The sequence below is a fragment of the Heterocephalus glaber genome, unplaced genomic scaffold (assembly GCF_053883595.1).
Source record: "Heterocephalus glaber isolate CG9 unplaced genomic scaffold, H.glaber_assembly_v1.0 deba00001504, whole genome shotgun sequence".
In the NCBI taxonomy this organism is placed as follows: Eukaryota; Metazoa; Chordata; class Mammalia; order Rodentia; family Bathyergidae; genus Heterocephalus; species Heterocephalus glaber.
In genome coordinates, this window is record NW_028258324.1 from 34039055 (window position 1) to 34053877 (window position 14823).

General features: G+C 44.8%; 1 pseudogene; it reads left to right on the forward strand.

The window, feature by feature from the left end:
* Nucleotides 1-8087: 8087 nt before the first annotated feature.
* LOC101722909 (alpha-(1,6)-fucosyltransferase pseudogene) lies at nt 8088-12547 on the forward strand (annotated as a pseudogene).
* Nucleotides 12548-14823: the final 2276 nt, after the last annotated feature.

Consider the following 14823-nt stretch of genomic DNA (forward strand, 5'->3'; position numbering starts at 1 on the left):
GCGACCTGTGTAGAGACTTGCACTTTAAAAGCTGACATTGTCATCCGTGTAGGAAAAGCTGGAAGAAAAACAGATTAAAGTTTTTCTAAACTCCTGGCTCTTGGCAAAAATTGGTGCAGGAAGGATGAATTCTCAGCCCTAGTCTGACAGCTAAATACCTAATCCAGAGGTGAAGGCACCTGTAGATGGACCCATAAGGTGCCAAGTGTCCTAGGGCAACAGGGTCTTGCTCATCTCTCACTGATGCCAATGTTTGTTGCATGAATGATCATCACCTCTAGTCCTGTTAGATGTCCTGGGCCGTAGAAGAAACAGGACTGGGAATGAAACCAACCGGCAGACCCTGTACTCCTAGATTTAGGATTTTTAAAGTATTTGCCTGCTACAAAATTGGTGCGATGACAGTTGTAGAAAGGTGAGAATCACCTAAGGGAGGGAAGAGGCAAATCAGTGATGGCTCATCAGAGCCTGACTGAGAAGTCTTCCATACTTAGAGGCAAACAAACCCCATCCAGCAGGGGCAGCCACAGCTGTGGCAGCCATCTCATGTCCTTGGCAGGGAAGGGTAGAGCTGTGGGCAGGAGCAGGTGGGGTGCCCAGAATGCAGGCTGCAGGGGCTGTGCTGGGGATGGCAGCAGTGCCAACCCATGGTACCTGAGAAAGGGAACCCAGGAAATAGCTGTACCTGCTCATTGCTTCTTCTCCTTCCCACAGGAGAGCTGGCATGAGCCTCCAGTGAGGGAAGGGCGGTGGTTGGAGGGGATGGGAGGGGTCTCTGAAACTCGACCTGACATCCTTGGTGTGCTCTTCAAGACTACTGGAACCTGGAGCCGTGGGAGGTGCATGTAACTGTAAATGTGGTTCATGCTTCACATTTTATAATTAGATTAAAGAAACTCACTAACACATATTTTAGGATGGTGTGCTTCAAATTATCTTCCCACCTTTAGGTTTCATTCATTCTCATTCTTCTTACATTCCTCAATTTTTCCTCTATATACCATCAACAGCACCCATAATTCATGCATTTAACAAATATTCATTAAATGCCTGCTCTTTATCGGGTCATATTAGGTACCCAAGAATACAATGTCAGCAAAGACAGATGTGGTCCCTCTCCTCATGGAATTTGCAAAATAGAGATGATGATTTTGGTCAAATACCCACACAAATTAACCAAACATTGCAATGTGTGTGGCCTTGTGTATATATTGAAGGGATCTGATTTACTAAAGGAAGGCAGGGGGCCAGGGATTAACTTAGTGGTTCTGCCACCTGCCTCGCAAGCGCAAGGTCCCAAGTTTGATTCCTGGTACCAAAAAAAAAAACAAAACCAAACTAAATGAAGCCAGGGAAATCTCTGAGGAAATGATGAGTGAAATGAAATCTGAAGGAACAATAGTATAAACTAGGCCCAGTGAGGGTTGTGCATCCTCAGGATGGGGCCTGTGTTTTCAAGGCCATGAAAGATGGAGAGTGTGACCAGAGGGCAGACAGCAAAGAGGATGAAATTCCTGACCATGCTGGACACAGGATAGGCCATGCACCGGGAAGCCTTGAAGTCATGAAGCAAATGGTGATGAGATACAAGGTGCATTTCAGCAAGATTGCTTTGGCCACCCTGTGGAGAACAGCCTGGAAAAGATCATACGTTGATGCATTAGACTAGCTGGGAAGCTGTTACAAGTGAGTTTGGACTAGGAGAAGAACAATGGAGGGAAACAGGGAAAGGACTTGACAATTGTCAGGTGGTAGAAAAGATAAATTTACAATATATGCCACATCAGCCAAATCTTCCAACAGCCTCCCTGACAATAAGCCCCCCTCTTCATGAGCTAGATCATCGTCTGAGACACAAACAGCCTCCCCCTTTTCAGGTCTGTGCCTGAGAATGTCCATTTGGATTTTCCTAGAGATGGCTTTGTAGTTTCTCTCTAACTTCCTGTAAAAATGAAGGGAAGGAATGTCTGTGATGCCTGGGATATTTCAACTCCAAGGTCTTAGGTTAGAAGAATGTCAGATTAGAAGAATGTCAAGCTTCCAGCTCCTGCTGAGGGGCTGAGATCAGAGAGAGCCTGCCTAGGAATGGTGTTTTAACATCCTGCTGTGCTAGGCACCAGGGCTTGGAAAATCAAGTGCAATCTCTTGCCTTCTGGGAGTTTCGACCACTACTGAAACCAGGACCACTACCATGCTTTGGTTGTGATTTGTCCCCAAGAGGTTCATGTGCTGGAGGCCTGGTCCCCAGCATGGCAGTGCTGAGATGGTGGGAGCTTTAAAAGGTAGGGCCTAATGGAGGGTAATTATGTCATGAGGGCTCCACCCTTATGAAGGGATTAATCCTGTCTCTCAAGAGTTGGTCAGGTGAATGGATTAGTTCTCCTGAGAGTGGCTTGTTATAAAAACAACACTGGCCCTTCCCTGGTCTCTTGCTTCCTGTTTCACCATGTGACCTCACCTCACTGTATGTTCTTTCCATTGTGATGCTATCTGTCATGAGCCCTTTAAAAGCACTAAGAAGATGCTGATGCCATACTCTCAACACCCCAGAACTTTGAGCTAAGTAAACCTCTTTTCTTTATAAAGTAACCAGTCTCTGACATTTTATTATAACAACACAAGATGAACTATGACAGTATGATGTGCTGCAGCACAGGCAGAGGCAAAGTGCTACAGTAAGCACTTCCTCAAGGCAGGGGACAGAAAGTCTGCCTGACTGAGAAAGATTTTCCAGAGGGTGCATCGAAGCCAGGTGTTGAAGAGCGAGCATGAGTTTGTTCCTAATGAGGAGCTAATAATTTCACACAGAAGAAACAGCTCCTACAAAGACAACTAAGAATAAGGGTTGCCAAAATGTGGCCCCTGGGGTAATGGAGGTGCTATAGCAGGAGGTGAGAGTAGAGACACAGTTCTTGTGGAGGTTGCTAGGGGATCTTAATTTCTTGCTTTGAGGAGTGCACAGCATTCATTTTCGATAGCTATATGACAAAGTACTTGAAAATTGAGAAACTTAAAAATAAACATGCATTATGTGGATCAAAAATCCAAATGTAACCTAGTAATCCTTTGGCTCAGAGTCTCACAGACTGTAGTAAAAATGTCAACCAGGGCAAAAGTCAACTCAAGGTTCTGCAGAGTGAGAATCACCTTCCAGGACAATTATGAGGCTCTTGGATAGAGTCATGAATTCCGTGCTACATGGGACCTCTATAGGGTGGCTCACAACATGGCAGGTGAGAAAGAGGTAGAGAGAGAAGACTTTAGTAACCCAATCTTGGAAGTGACATCCTGTGACTTTTGGTGTATTCTACTTGCTTAAATCCAAGCACTGGCCCATCCAGCCCACATTCGAGGGGAAGCTACACAAGAGTTGAATACTAGAAATGGTAGTTCCTGGGTGCCATTTAAGAGGCTCCCTAGCACACATACTAAGAGCTATTTCAGGTCCCATCTCAGCATTATCTCATTCTTTATAAATTATAGAGAGAGACATATAATTTCACCGCATATTAGTTTGCTTTTGTTGATGGGTACACTCTGGTCCCCAGGAGCCCTGAGGAACAATGTGCTTCATCTCACATCACTTCCTAAGGATTTTATACAACTCACTGAGCACTCACACTGTTATTATGAGATGGATGCAGCCAAAAGCTGCCTATGGGGGTAGAGATAGGTGGGAAGGTAGGGTGGCAAAGAAAGGAAGTGATCAGGGCCCCAAACTGAATAAAGAAAAAGGTTGCACGCCAGCCAAAAATTAGAAATGAATCTGAGTGGAGCTAAGTATCTTGGTTGACAGCTCACACAAGATGCTAACTTGCCACAGCTTGGCAGCGCCCTTGGTTTTCCCACATGAAACTGAAAATAGCTAGCTTCATCCTGAGGGAGTGCTACTAAAATAAGTAACTACTGGGAGCCATACCTCACTGCTCATTGAAGCTGGAAGCAGTCTGCAATTATTTTGCTGAAATTAGATCCAAATTAAATTGCCACTTCCGGAACTCTCTCTCCTTTACTATATTACAAAAAAGAAACTCCTACAGTTTAGATCCTTCTTTGTGAAAATAAATGTGATCTCTGATAGAAAATCTGCAAAGACAGACTACTGATATTAATCTCTTGTGAGACCTAATCCCTTCACAAACTAGGTTTTTAATTTTCTGAGTTTAGTTGCTATGGATGCAGAGCAATAGGCCAATAAAGAAAACTGGGGAGGGGAAGCACTTGTCTACATTTGAGACATACTGTGATTCAGGATGGAGGAGGGCCCAGTATAGAAATGTCCCTGGGGGTTTATGTGGCTAGCCTTGCTCCTACTTTTTAATAGTGGTCTGTAAAATGCTCTTGTGGTTTGCATCCATTTGGACAGAAATTCTGCTGTATTTAAAAAAGCAAAACAGAACAGATAAACATACATAAAAAAATAATAATCATAATTTGTGGCTTTTCCCTCAAACTTGACTAGAAATCTCTGACAAATAGATAGTGGGAGTGTTTGGAGCACTTTCTGCTATTGAAAGAGCCCCTGAATTGCACTATCTCCTTAGTAAAACAGCTTCATCTTTGACCTGCCTTTTGAAGAAGTAGGTGAATTTCTAAGTTCTCAGCTGTGCTGGACCCTCAGAGGCGGTGGTGGCTTCCAGGGTAGGGATGTTTCTCCATAACTTTGAATTCCAATTTCCCAAAGCAGAAGGCAGTCAGAATGAAGCACATTCAAAACTCCCCACGTCCCCTACTTCTCACCCTTCCCACACATTCTCACCCTATATCCTTATTCTGACCTAGTGCATCTTAAAAATGACATATTAAATAAAGTTCTTTCCAGGTAACCTTTCCTTCTTAATGAAGTTTGGCTTTTGTTTTGTTTTTTTCAGTACCGGGGATCAAACTCAGGACCTTGCGCTCGTAAGGCAGGCTCAGTGCCACTGAGCTACATACCCACCCAAAGTTTGGCGTTTTGTAGGGTGTATGTGTGTACATCTCCTTTATTCTCAAAACAAAAACTTGCTAAAAGGTCACCCAAGCAAATCTTTAAGTCGGTGACTCCCTATAACCTCATTTCAATTTTACATGTAATTTCATTTGGTGACTTTTAAAATTTTTTTTAAAATGTATTTTCAGCATGTCTTTTCCAGACTTCTTAGGATTTGGGAAGAAAATGAAATCAAAGTAAACTGAGTGAAAATAAGAGCCAAAATACATCATGTAAACGTTCAAGTTTCCAATGATGAATGTAAATGTATCATATACCTAAAATGTACCAATAAAAAAATTTAAAAGAAAAAAAAAGTAAACTGAGTGATCTGAAATGAACTGATGTCAACAAAGATTTCCCCAATTCAGCTCACAACCCTTCCCCAGTTCATCTCCCAACGAAAACACAGGCAAAGGCTCTAGTCAGCCCTGATAAAGTGAAAATTCAAAGCAACCACTTTTCCAAGACCATCTGCCTTCCCAGAGTTTATTTACCTCAGGAAGCTGAAAATCCCTGTTTACACTCAGGACTTTCTGTTCAGCTGTAACAAGACAGAGCATACTCTTGGCAACAAAGGAGGAACCCTGTCCCTACACAGGCCCAAGACGGGTCTCAAGAAACATCTTTCTTTTGGTTTTTTGGGGGGGGGGGGGTAGCGGGGAATCGAACTCTGGTCCTTGCGCTTGCTTGCGCAGCAGGCAGCAAAACCACTGAGCTAAATCCCAGAGCCCCTCAAGAAGAAAGCTTCTCTTTCTGGTTCCCCCACCTCACTACAGGCCCAAACTCTGCTGAGGCCACTACGTGCTCCCTAGGCAGGAGGAAGCAAGCTCAGACCCCACAACCTGGGGCTTTACGTCTGGTACAGTAGGGGAGGGCTGAGGGGACCAAGGTACACAAATTCAGAATGTGATTCTTGTTTACTTTATCATTAAGGGAACTCTTCTATCAGCATCCTTTTCCCTTCTCTCTTCAGAGAGAGAGAGAGAGAGAGAGAGAGAGAGAGGGAGGGAGGGAGGGAGGGAGGGAGAGAGAGAGAGAGAGAGAATGAGAATGAATGCTGAGGTCCCTCAAAGGGACTCCAGGTGGAAGGAGACAGGGCGAAAGACTGCTGGTCGCTCCTCTTGACCCTGCCCAATGCGCAGGCCTGCGCGCGTCCTGCCTCTGCCGGCCTAGATCTAGCAGCCCGGGATCTTACTCCGCAGCGCCCACAGGGGCCAGCCTCCCTGAAGAGGTTTCGGAGCTTAAAGCCTAGGTGCCTCCTCCACGCCTCCCATTGCCCGCCTCCCAGCCCGGATAAACGTCCTCGGTGACCTTAAAAGTATCTGTTTTTAATCAGCAGTGTCATTTTTGAGAGGCAAACCGGCCCGCTTTCCGAATTGGCAAGGGTCTGGGTTCTCCCCCCACACAGCCCTGGCCTCCGAGCCAGGAGAGCGCTTCCGTCCGCGCTCTGGGCCAAACACGCTCTCCCGCGGCGGAGCAGCGTTCCCGGAGCCTGACAGTGGCCCTGGCCTTGCCTAACGAGGACCCGGCGCCTTCCTCGTGGCCCACACTCGTTCCCGACAAGAGCAGCCCTCTGGGCCAGGAACACTAGCAGACTCGGAATTGGGAAGCGCTAGCTACGGCCCGGGCGCTGGAGCCTGGGCGGCTGGCCCTGCGCTTGCGCGACGCGCCCGAGTTCGCTCCCCTCCCCTCCCGCGGCCGGCGAGGGCGAGCAGCAGCCGGCCGCTAGGGGCCGCCACAGAGAGCTGAGCCGAGGGCCTCCCGCTGTCCCCCCGGGTTCTTGGCGGCACCTCGGGAAGCTGCTGCACCATGGAAGAGAGCCATAGAATTAAAAGCACAGACTCTTTTAGAGGGCATCTGCTTAGTGCCTCCCTTTTACATCAGAGGAGGCTGAGCCCCCAAAAAGTGATAGGAAAAGCCCAAAGCCGCGACTCTGGATAGCTGGGGACCACATTCAGCTCTTATTAGCAAGGTTTAGGGATACTATATACTCAAAGTCTGTGTGTCTGCTGAAGATAACCGCAGATCCACCAGAATCAGTGTAGCCATGGCCGCCCTGCACTTGGGCATAGAATAGGATGGACCTGGGTTTGATGGCCTTGGTGATGCCGCTTACCTCTCTACGCCCTAGTTTCCTGGTCTGCAAAACGAAGAAAAAGATAGGGCTCCTCACCAGGGTCCTATGATTTAAATGAGTCAAAGCATCCATTGCTTAGCACCGTGTTTGCAGAGGGAAGGTATCCCAGTAGTTACTGTATTCGTGCAACATTTTGAAAAGAAAGTACTAGGTGCATAAGCAATCAGGAGACAGTCATGGTACCAGTTTCAAAACAGAAGTCATGCGGAACAAGAGGGAAGGTACTTTCCCGTGTGCAGCACTTAGGGAGACTCACACAGCATTACAGGATCTAGCAGAACAGGGAAAAGAGGAAATGACCTCGGTTCATCTTTCCTCCAGCTGTTCCCACCCTTCCCCCTCCCTCTTCCCTTCCTCCCCTTCCAACTCTCGGTGTGACTCATACTGGCTGCAGAGACTTGGGCACCTCTTATCAGCTTAAAATGTGTCAGGCAAGGTGATTTAAACTATGTTTTTAAGTCCTGATTTATTTCAGGGGCCTCTTCCTTCTTTTCTTGGGAGGGACAGGCCATAAGAAAGAAGAATGGGTTAAGGGGATAAGAAGGCACGGTAATCACTTAAAGTGCCAGATGGGAGTAGGCTGGAACCACAGATCATCAAAGCTGAAGATCATTCTTGAGAACTTCCCCATGGTAATGAAACAGGAGTGAACAACTGTGAAGATGGTTTTGATATCAGGTAAAATGAAACTAAGCTTTAGTCTAAAGTTAGAGCCCTGGTGCTCTGAATCCCTACAGTTCATTCATCCACTCTCACATACTACTTTGGGTAGATACCTTATATACTGCCAGATGCAAGGTTCACTAGGCAGGGAATGATGAAATGAAAGTGATAATCAAGAAGGATCCTGTGGTTCTGGCTTGTGCATGCTGTCATAGAGAGTAGAGGGATAGAAACTGGTCTGAGAGGAAGAGGGCATGTTTTGAATATGTTTTGGATATGCCTGTGACATCCAGATGAAGACCTCCCAGAGGGAACATGGGTGCCACATGTGGGAGGGCAGCCGAGAGATGCCCACTGGGAAAAGTCAATATAAAGGTGGTCACTGAAGCAGGGGCAGGATTGACATGGTACAGAAGGGTAGGAAGAATGAGGGACAACATGAACTCATGAGAACTGAACCCTGACAACCCAGCTTCAAATGATCAAATAAGAGATTCTAAAAAGGACATGGAAAAGTGAGAAGAAAACCAGAAAATGTGGCATCAAGCAATCCACATCAAAATATTCTCCAGGTCTAGGAAGTGGTAAGCCATGGGAAATGCCAACAGTGTCGAGCAAATGAGCACTGGAACATATCCACTCAATATGGCAGTGGGGAGGTCATCGATGACTTGTGTCATGCTGGTTTCAGTGGGATGTGAGAGCAGAAATAAGTCACAATGGGTTAGAAACAAATGGATTCAAGGAAGAGGAAGAGCAGGGCTAGTTGCTACAAATCACTGTTTCAGGAGAGTTGGATGGTCAAGGAAAGGAAAATTATACCTGGAAGAGAAGGATAGATGAGTTTCTCCCATTGTTTTCCGTACACTGGGAAATTGGAACACGCTTATAGGGGAGAAGCAGGAGAGGTCAGCAAGGAGGAGAGTTTAGGCTCAGCACAGTCCCTAGCTCTACTGCAGGGTAAATAAAAGGAGAGGAATTTCAGCCCCAGATAATCCAAAGGAAGGGTTCCTCTTCTTTGGTTCTCTTCTTTCTATCATGTAAAAGGAAGAAATGCATTTGGAAGGTTTAGGAATGAACTTGGAGAACTCTTTAAGACAAGCTTTAGCTGTGTCAGGATGTAGCCATGGCAGCAATCTTATCAAATGCATTAATCAGCCCTGTTTACATACAGAGCTGTAACCAATGCTATAAAAATAACATGAAAATTGATACTGTTATTACCATGTCAGTCAGGACCACGAGTAGCAAGTGACCAAACTAGCTAAACCGAAAATGAGATGGACTGGTTTTCTAAGCTAGGTAAACTGGCTTTAGGCCTGGTTAAATTTCAGGTGCTTAAAAAGGTACCAGGTATAATAAAGATAATGATTTAAAATTATCAATGTGCTTTTTTCCTTTGCCTTTTAGGGCACAGGAAATTAGTCTACTCAAGGCACTCATCTGTCTGGGAAAAGATGAAGATGCTTTCCAAAAGGTAGGCAAAGAGAAAGAAAAGTAACACTCAGCTTCTGACATTCAAAACTATAGTTTTGTAGCAGAGAAACCACCATGTAATTCAAGCTGTTATCTTGAGAAAATATCCTATGGTCATTATCTTCTTCTTTGGAGGGTTGGGAGCTGTTTGGTTTTATGTATGGAAGGTCTAGACAGAAGAAAGATTTTATGGGAGAACAGAAGCAGCAGAATAAGACAAGAGGATTGAGAGGAGAAATTGTGTTGGAAAAGTAATGATTAACCATTAAAGCAGAGAAGAACCTTATCCCCACCACCACCACTACCTCTCCAAAATTGAGAAGAAGAGCCCAAGGTTGGTCAGGCAGAGGAAAGGGCTACTGTGGACTTCCCATGCCCCTACTATGTTAGTCCCCCAAGTAGCCTAGACTCTACCCAGATGTACCCCAAGTCTGTGGCCAAGTAGCCAGAGGTGGTCACTATTGCGAGGTGACAGTGGTGTGGGCTCCCAAGTAGACCCCTGGTTATCAAATAAGGTGGGAACTAGCAGAGTTTTCCAGGTTCTTATTTGTCCCACTCAATGAATTGGTTGGGACAATTGGTGGATGTGAAAGATTACCATTCATTTTAGGGAAGAAATAAGAAAATGAAGAGAAGCACAAAAGAAGTGCTCAGAGAGAAAAGGGCTCTTGGATGGAAAAAGAAAAGGTATGTCCTCCAAGCAGAAGGGACCACTGCAAGAACAAGAGGGCAGTGGCAGCAAAGTCAATTGCTGCTGTCCTTATATGCCTTCTCTGTTAGTTGATCCAGGTGATCCCACTTGATCTCGTGCTAGATGATTGATATCAGGCACCAGGTTTGGCATGTTCTCCTATCAAAAGACTGGTATAGGGTGCAGGACTTGGGTTGATCCTGTGTCAGGCTCAGTGCTGCATTCTGTGCCCATGGTTAATAAGTCTCCTCAGCTGGTAGATCGTGCCCAACTGCTGCAGCCACGTTGCCATGCCCTAGCCTCCTACTACAGTCGAAAGTCAGAACCAGAAGACAAGGAGTCTGTGGAGCCAGAAGAACAGAGAGCAGGGCCCAGGATTTAGCTCAGTGGTTCCACCGCCTCCCTCGAAAGTGAAAGGTCCTGAGTTTGATCCCCAGAACCGAAAAAAAAAAAAAAAAAAAAAAAGAACAGAAAGGAGGCTGAGCCAACCAGGGAGCATCTTTGGGAAAACTGCATCAAACTGGTGGGCAGATCAGCAGGAGATTGCCATCTACAGACTTCCCCATCAGAGACTGACTGCATCCAGGACAGGGAAAACCTGGACGTCACCCTGAGATCAGAACACACAGGGCAGCTACACCCAGGGATCAGTTCAAGGCCAGGAGTCCCTTTCCTTTTAACACCATGAGGACACAGAAGCTACACACTGTCCTACCACCCCCACACCTGCGTATCTTTCAGGGATGGTGATCAAAAAATTTAGAAACCCTTAAACTGGGGATTTAGCTCAGTGGTTCCTCTGCCTGCCTCGCAAGCGCAAAGTCCCAAGTTCGATCCCTGGTACCAAAAAAATAAATAAATCATGGTCACTAAAACCCCTTACAGGTTTAAAAAGGCATATGGCATATGGTACAGGCACAAGCCTGTAAATCCCACCACATGGGAAGCTGAGGCAGGAAGATCACCACAAATTTGAGACCAGCCCAGGCTACATAGTAAATTCAGAAGCAGCTTTAACTATGTAAGGAGACCCTGTCTCAAAACAACACCATCAACAAAAAGTTGTTATACTATATTGTTTAGGAAATAATGACAAGAAAAATGTCTGTACTGTTCATTTCAGTACAGATGAAAATTTTAAAGCATTTTCAGTTGGTGACTAATTAAATATACAAATTCAGGGCCTTCAGATACAGAGACCCAACCCTACCTTGTGGCTGAAATGAATTGGCACATTAATTCTTCTTTGTACAACTACCAGTGTAGATAACTAATTTTGAAAATCATATAGCAGAAATTGCCACTGTGGCTGCTGCTTCACTGCCTTCTGCCTTCTGCCTGCCGCGCTGTGAACTGTTTCTCCTCTGACATGTCCCTGTGCCATGATGCCCTGCCTTGGAGTCAGCTGACTATGGACTGAAATCTCTACAAACTAATCCCAAGGACTGCAGCAAAGCCAAGAAGCTGGTGTGTAACATCAACAAAGGCTGTGGCTATGGCTGTCAACTCCATCATGTGGTCTATTGCTTTATGATTGCATATGGCACCCAGCGAACACTCATCTTGGAATCTCAGAACTGGCGCTATGCTACTGTGGATGGGAGACAGTGTTTAGACCTGTGAGTGAGATGTGCACAGACAGATCTGGCATCTCCAGTGGACACTGGTCAGGTGAAGTGAAGGACAAAAATGTTCAAGTGGTTGAGCTTCCCATTGTAGACAGTCTTCAACCCCATCCTCCTTATTTACCCTTGGCTGTGCCAGAAGATCTCCCAGCTCAACTCCTAAGAGTCCATGGTGATCCTGCAGTGTGGTGGGTGTCTCAGTTTGTCAAATATTTGATCCGCCCACAACCTTGGCTGGAAAAGGAAACAGAAGAGACCACCAAGAAGCTTGGCTTCAAGCATCCAGTTATTGGAGTCCATGTCAGACGCACAGACAAAGTGGGAACAGAAGCAGCCTTCCATCCCATTGAGGAGTACAAGGTGTATGTTGAAGAACACTTTCAGCTTCTTGCATGTAGAATGCAAGTGGATAAAAAAAGAGCGTATTTGGCCAGGGATGACCCTTCTTTATTAAAGGAGGCAAAAACAAAGTACCCCAATTATGAATTTATTAGTGATAACTCTATCTCTTGGTCAGCTGGACTGCATAATCAGTACACAGAAAATTCCCTTCGGGGTGTGATCCTGGATATACATTTTCTGTCCCAGGCAGAGTTCCTTATTGTGTACTTTTTTATCCCAGGTCTGTCAAGTTGCTTATGAAATCATGCAAACACTGCGTCCTGATGCCTCTGCAAATTTGCATTCTTTAGATGACATCTACTATTTTGGGGGCCAAAATGCCCACAACCAGACTGCTATTTATCCTCACCAACTTCGAACTGAAGAGGAAATCCCCATGGAACCTGGAGATATCATTGGTGTGGCTGGAAATCATTGGGATGGCTATTCTAAAGGTGTCATCAAAAAACTGGGAAGAACAGGTTTATATCCCTTCTACAAAGTCCAAGAGAAAATAGAAACTGAAGTACCCCACATACCCTGAGGCTGAGAAATAAAACTCAGGTGTAAGAGATGGACAACCAAACTCAGCTTGAACCACTTCAGTCAGCCAGCAGATGAAGAAGGCCCTGACCTAACAGTGAGCAACTGGGAACTGACAGGTACTTTCTTGGTGGAGTTACTCTTTAACAAGGGCTTCAATGCCCTCAAACCCATGCACAATACAGTGATATACTCACACGTAACATGCAAGCAGATTGTTTTCTACTTTGCCCTTTAAATATTATGTCCCCATGAACCAAACACTGCCACATTGTGTAATTTAAGTGACACAAACATTTTGTGTGAGACTTCAAACATGGTGCCTATATCTGAGAGATCTATATGACTTCAGAAGACCCGAACCAGTTCCCTGCTGTGGGGAAGTTGATTCTTAGCCAGTGGTGGTGTTGTGGCCACTGAATTCACTCCAATCAACAGATTCAGAATGAGAATGATTTTTTTTTCCTTTATAGGATTGTCTGGATTTTTTTTTAAGTAATTGGATCAGTTCATCCACCTCATCATTAATAAGTGAAGGATTGGGCCAGGGATTTAGCTCAGTGGTTCCGGTGCCTGCCTTGCAAGCACAAGGTCCCAAGTTCGATCCCTGGTACCAAAAAAAAAAGAAAGAAAGAAACTAAAGAATAAGTGAAGGATACATTAGAAAATAAGATAATTCACTCTCCACTAGGAACTTTTGTAAAACAATGCCATGAACAAATTCTTTAGTACTTAATGTTTCTGGACGTTCTCTTTGATAACAAAAAATAAATTTTAAAAAGGAAAAAAAAACCCTTAAACTTTATAACCATGCTGATCAATTTACATAATGATAGTTGGGAAATACAATCAGCTAAATACCTAGTATGATAAAGTTTAGTCCAACCTATAAATACTTCCACTGAGAAAATGTTCAGTTTCTCCCTCTACTGATGGGAAGACAACTGCTTACTTTTTCTCTGTGTATTATTTCCCTTTAAAAAAAAATCACTCTCTCCCAAATCCAAAAATTTGGGTACTTACTTCCTATAAAAGAGAAGGCTTTGAAATGAATAGAAAGTTTAATTATTCTGAGCACACAGAGATGGTAAAAACAGCATCATCTTTTCTTCAGATTTTATTTTCAATACCATAAAACACTTCCATGTTTTTAAGCAGCCCTAAGTAAAAGGAGATATTGATGGTCTAGGGGAAAAAATAATCAATTTTACTCAAAAACCAATGCTGTGTCTTTTGGAAAGGGCACTATTACATATGGAATATTTTGAAATTTATAATACATAAAACTTAAATCTCAGCATGAAAGATTCTTTGGGGAAAAAGTCATTAATCACAATAAGAGGAAATAAACTCATCATGCCATGGCATCTGAGTCACTAAATTAATCCAGAAGGAGCTAGCTTTCTCTACATGTGGAATCCCAGGTATTCATTTATTCATTAAATTTTTGTCACACCCTTCATAGCTTTTCTGCACTGTGCTGGGCACTGCGGATGTAAGGATGAGTAAGACAGACTCATTTTTGGGAAGTGGGGGAACAGGCCAGTGTGCCACCACGTGCCAGGGGTGTAAAGGCCCACTGAGGCCTTGCAGGTGGAAGTCAAGTCTTCAGCAGGCTCACAGGCCAGCCAGGAGAATAAACTGCCTGAGGACTTTGCATTCCCCACGTTGCCCAGTGCAGTGCTGGGAGTGTTCTTTAGACAGTTTATTCCTGTGGCTAAGGTAGTGGAGGTTTGGAAATCCTCTTTGGCAGCCCTGAGGGAGATGGGCACTGTGACAGCTGAAAAACCAGAATTCCTGGTCTTCTCAATACCTCAGTGTGTGTGTTCTGGCACTAACATGTCCATGGGCATTGCAGTCATCCATTCAACAGATATTTTTCTGTACCAACCACGGGTCAAGCACTGCTCAAGCAAAACAAGCACTTATGTTTAGAGGTGGGGAGGGCGGCAGATAGTATATCAATATGGCGATTAGTGCTATGGAGAAAAAGGAAGCAAAGGGTGGGAGAACAGGGAATTGGGGTAGGGGTCATGTGATATGAAAAGGTCTTTAAGAAATCCACATTGAAGGTTCAGATCCCCCAAGAACCTGAGAACCTGAGAACTGTAGGGCTAGTGGTGCATTTGAAGACCTACAAAGAAAATGGACATCCATCTGATCCCAGAGTTACTGGGAAATGGCCAGCTCAGGCCAAAACAGGGTAATGTGTATCCTCCTCTGTCCTCAAAGAGTTGTTTTATCTGATGTGTGGATCTGGTACAACCAGAGTCTGGGACAGTCAGGAAATCATGCTGGGAAGGAAGTACGTAGATACCAGGTCACTGGAATAGGC